A 5788-nucleotide genomic window follows, 5' to 3' on the forward strand; every position below is an offset into this window, starting at 1 on the left:
TGGGATTCTACATATATATGAAATGTACAAAATAGGAAAATCCACAGAGACAGAGAGTAGGTAGCTCAGTGGTTGCTAGGGGCTGGAGGGAGGGGGAAATTGGGAGACATGGGTTTTTTTTTCTAGAGTGATGAAAATGTTCTGGAATTAGATACTGGTGATGGTTATATAATGTTGTGATTATACCAGAAACCATTGACTTGTACACTTTGGCAAATTTTATGTTATGTGAATTTATTCTCAATGTAAAAGGAGTAAAATCATGCTGACATTGTAGTGCAAACTGCCCTGAAATTCCTGGAACCCATGGTCACAAAGCCACACTAGTAATCAATACATATTATACTCTGACCAGGGACTAGTACCAGTTAAGAACTTTGGCAAAACAGCTCAGGGTTAATTTCAGGCTTATTGAGTTTCTCATTATCTGCAGCTTGCACCTAAGGCTCTACCATTACGGATGGTTAGTACAGCATGAACCCTCACAGCATAGCTGCCAAGCACAGGGACCCCAAGCCAGAGCTGAGACCCAGCTCCTCGAGGACAGTCCCTCCGGAAGAAGGTCCAATCCATGTCACCTCCAGGCAGCCCTCAGCCCACCCCCAAGCCCCGTGCAGACCCTCAGCCCCCCTGGCACATCCTGGGGGGGCTGCGACCCTGACCAAGGCCCCCTTAGTGTCCTCCGCTCTAAACAGCAGAGGGGAAGAACGCCTTGTTCAAGACCCACGCGCCTTCCCGCGCCGTCTGTCCCGCCCAGGGCTCTGTCCAGGGTTTCTGCGGAAACGCGGGAGAGAGCCCCTCACGCCCGTGAGGGGATGTGGCCCCCTCGTGTGGAGAGGACCTGGACTGTGCCCAAAGGGAGCCGCCCGGCCCCCCACAGTGCCCAGACGCCCCTGGGTGGGGAGCCCTGCGCTTGACCCGAGACCCTGGGGCACTCCTGCTCAGTCTCCTGCAGCCGGGCGCCTCTCCCTCCCGCCGCCCAGAGCCTCGCTCTTCAGCCAAATTATCCTCACTAACAGCGGGACTCAAGGGCCCTTCACGCCTCTCCTGACAGCCGAGTCTGCACGGACGCCTCTCGGCTGATTCAACACCCATTTACGGAGCCCTTACCGGGGTCATTAGAGGTGGCCACTCACCCGGAGCAGGCCTCATGGGACGACCTCCCCAGCCCCCCGCAGCAGCTTCCCCCGCAGCCACGTGCGGGGCCGGGCGCCTCCTCTCCTGCTCCCCTGGGGCCTCAGGGATCCCTCCAGCTCCAGGGGTAGCCGGGTGCATCAAGCCCTGGCTCAGAGCCGGACACCAAGCCCCGCTGTGAGGACCCAGCGGTGGGAAACAGGGGGCTCCTGCCCGCGAGGACCTAGGATCTGGAGGGGAGAGACGTCCACCCAGAGTGCGAGCGCCGAGTGCCGGCCACACAGGGCTAGAGAGGGGAGTGGGGTGCTGGGGGCGGGGTCTGTCAAGGCTTCCTGGGGAGGGACACCTGGAGGCTGTGCCAAGAAGCGGGAGGTCCTCAGGGGCCCAGAGATCATTGTCCACGGGGGCATGGGAGGGCCCAGGGTTGTGCAGAGAAGTGGGGAGAGGCAGGAGCTGAATCCAGGGACCTGGGGGAAGAGGGAGTTCCATGGAGGAAGCTGGGACCCAGTGTCCCATCTCCCAACCGGGTACCACAGATAAGAGTCAGGAAAGCAACTCTTGGTGCTAAACAGTGGGTATTACAGAAGCCCTGATCTGAGTGCAGATTTCTCAGTTGTGTGATCAATGATAAATTGTCTGCCTGGGGGTCTCACATTCTGCTCTCTTTTCCTGTGAATGGTTTTTCTGTGGAATAGCAACTTGGTTTGCATATACTGGGCAGTGGATGTCCGTGGGCTGTTCTCAGCAGTGGCCGCCATGTTGTTTGTCATGTTAGAGCAACAGTGAGTGTTGGGCCTTAGGCCTGGCTTTCCCATGATATGCTTGGTATACACATGTATATATATATATATATGTATATGTATATGTATATATATGTATATGTGTATATATATATATATATATGAATGACACAGGCCCAGTCTTAGGGAGAGACTGCTGGTGGTGCCGGTGGTGGCCCTAACACAGACCATATAGACTGTGACTCGCTTCTGTTTGTTGAGTCGTGGGATAAGGACTCATGTGGTGTCTCCTTGTGTTCTGAGCCATTTTGTGGGCGTGGGCTCAGGTGTGAGTAGGATGTGTCTCCTGGCTCACGGGCTGATATGTGTATGTGCATGTATGCTAAGTCACTTCAGTCACATCTGACTCTTGGAGCCCACCAGGCTCCTCTGTCCATGGGATTCATCAGTCAAGAATATTGGTGTGGGCCGCCATGCCCTCCTCCAAGGGATCTTCCCCACCCAGGGATCAAACCCGTGTCTCCTGCGGCTCCTGCACTGCAGGTGGATTCTTTACTGCTGAGCCACCTGGGAAGCCGTGTGTATGTACATGAATTCTATTATAGGCAGAAGCTGCATAGGAGTTTACTCCTATATCTCAGTTCAGTTCATTTGCTCAGTTGTGTCCAACTCTTTGCCACCCCATGGACTGCAGCATACCAGGCCTCCCGATCCATCTCCAACTCCCGGAGCTTACTCAAACTCATGTCCATAGAATTGGTGATGCCATCCAACCATCTCTTCCTCTGTCATCCTCTTCTTCTCCTGCCTTCAATCTTTCCCAGCATCAGGGTCTTTTCAAATGAGTCAGTCCTTCTCATCAGATGGCCAAAGTATTGGAGTTTCAGCTTCAGCATCAGTTCTTCCAGTGAATATTCAGGACTGATTTCCTTTACGATGGATTGGTTGGATCTCCTTTCAGTCCATGGGACTCGCAAGAGTCTTCTCCAACACCACAGTTCAAAAGCATCAATTCTTCGGTGCTCAGCTTTCTTTATAGTCCAACTCACACATCCATACATGACTATTGGAAAAACCATGTCTTTGACTAGATGGACCTTTGTTGGCCAAGAAATGTCTCTGCTTTTTAATATGCTACTGTGTCTATTTGTAGCTATAAACCCTCATTTAAGAGATCCCCTCTTAGTGTGTTCTGCTCCAAGGCTTTCTGTGAAGCAATAGAGAGTCATCTGTAACTTTAAATGCTTTTAAGGGAAAAAAAAAAGCAGCTTTAAACCGGGTAGAAGCCCATAATTTTTTCCTATGCTCAGCACTGGGACAAAAATCACCCCTCCCAGCCTGTATTGCCAAGAGAAATTGGGCATGGGAGATAGTCATTGATAACCAGTGGAAGACAGAATGGCTGGTTTTGCAGGGGTCACAGGATTGGGGGAGTGAGGACATCATTTTCTTGTGGAGAGAGGGCATGGATTCCAAGGATGGGGCAGGGGTAGTTTTGGGCGAATAATTCCTGGATGAGGAATTCAAAGAGGAGAGCTATGAACTGGAGAGGGGAAAGAAGGGAGGAGTTAGGAAAAAGCTTCCTAAATTTTGTGCCCCTTCTGGGTTCTAGGAGTTCTGAGGTATTGCCCCCCTTAGTCCTCAGGACGGCCATGCAAGGACTAGTGCAGCAGAGCTTCCAGATGGATCGTCTTTGGCCATGAACTGTCTATCCATTTACAACAGGGTGCCCTAAATATCCGTTTCTGAGTACCATTAAAAGAAAAAGATTGGGAAGCACCGCATTACGAAATAGTGTCCAAGGCACCACTTCTGTTTTGCCCACTAGCCTGAGTTTGTACAGCTCTGAAACATATGCCTGAAATCTTAAATGAAGAACTGCTTAAGGTCTTCCACATCAGGTAAAGGCAGATCAGGTAATTCAGACCAACTTTCCTTCTGGAGAACAAGTAAAAATGGTATAGACAAAGCATGTAAAAAGAGAGCTACTAACATAGTGAGCAGTTTATTAGTTCAAGATCTAGAAGATATTTAGATAATAAAAGAATATCATGATCAGCTTTATGTCGTACATTTTAACATTTAAGTAAAATGAATTTTCTGAAAACACAAGTTTTGAATCTTGATACAGTATAAAAATAGGAAACTCAAATTAATATAAAAGTTCTAGGTATGAAGGGCTTCACAACTGAGTTCTACTAAATATTTGAGAAGAAATAGCTCCAATCTCTTCTACAGACTAGAAGTAAGATGCCCAACTCCTTTTATGAGGCTTCTATAACCTTGATACCAGAACCCAACAAGGACAGTTTGAGAAAGGCAAATGACAGGCCAATCTCATTCATGAACATAGAAGCTGAGATTTGGCAAACCAAGTCCAGTAATATGTGATGGAAAGGATATTATATATTGAATAAATTGGGTTTATTCTCAGAAATTCAAGGGTATTTTGATGTTAGGGAGTCAATTTTTAATTGCCCATACTAACAGATTAAAAAGGGAAAACATGTGGTAATCTCAGAAGATGCAGAAAAAACATAAAATTCAATATCCATTCATGACAAAAGCTAATAGTAAAATAGAGAAAAGTGAATGTCTTTGATAAAGATCTTGAAAAAAATTTATACCCCTCATCATATTTAATGATGAGCAATTGAGATCATGAACATGACAAAGATGCCCCCATCATCACCACTTGTCTTTAATGTTGTAGTGAAGGTCTCATGCAGTGCAGGAAGGTTTTGAGATGACAAACAAAAATTTTCATTATTTGTACATGACCTGATTCTGTATGTAAACATTCCAAAAGTAATACAAATCAATGATTAGGGTTAGTGAGACTATTCAACAAGAATGTTGGATAGAAGATATTTGCATACAAAATACAGTTTTTCCCCACATAATAGCCACATATAGAAAAATTTAACAAAAGGTACAATATGCCAGTAGCATCATAAAAAAGAAAAACACTTGGAATTTAGGGATAAGTGTACTGATGTCTGTAATTTACTTTGAAATACATCCAAAATAACATGGATTAATGGATGGATAGAAAGATACAGAGATGAATGTGTGTGTTAGTCACTCAGTCGTGTCCGACTCTTTGCAACCTCATGGACTGCTGCCTGCCAGTCTCCTCTGTTCACGCGGATTCTCCAGGCAAGAATACTGGAGTGCATTGCCATTCCCTTCTCCAAAAGAGATGAAGAGATACATAATAAAGCAAGTATAGTGAAATGTTCCTGGTAAAATCAAGATGGTGTGTATATGGGGGTTCACTGTAAAATTCTTTCACCTTTTCTATAATTCTGAAAAATTTCATAGTAAAATGTTGAAAAAAACCTTAAAACAAATACAACTGGAAAAGCTTACATACCCTATAGATAAAAATATAAAACCTTATTAAGAAACTTTAAAGATCTAAACAAATGAAGAGATATATTGTATTCATGGATTAGAAGACCAAATATTGTTGGAAGTCCACTCAATCAATCGGGAGTGGTCTGCCTCTTTTGTTGCTCTCTGCTTGCCCTCTATGGACAGGGTCTAGTTTCAAATTTCACCTGGGGTATTCCCCAGGTTGCAAATCAACCAAAAAAAAAAAGTCAAATGATCTATAGATTCAGTGCAATTACGGTTAAAACCCCAGAAGGTTTTCTTTGTGGAACTTGACAAGCTGATCTAAAGGTCTAACAGAAATCCGTAGGGCCAAGACACTAGTGAAGAACAGGCTGGGAAGAGTTGCTTGACCAGATACCAAGACTTATTTTAAAGCTATGTTGATTAATCATGGGATACATTTTTGAGGTACTGTAAAAATTAATTTTTATTGGACTATAGTTGATTTACAATATTATGTTAGTTTTAGCTGTATAGCAGAGTGAATCAGTTATACATATATCCATTCATTTTTT

This window comes from Capricornis sumatraensis, chromosome X, assembly GCF_032405125.1.
Source record: "Capricornis sumatraensis isolate serow.1 chromosome X, serow.2, whole genome shotgun sequence".
NCBI lineage: Eukaryota > Metazoa > Chordata > Mammalia > Artiodactyla > Bovidae > Capricornis > Capricornis sumatraensis.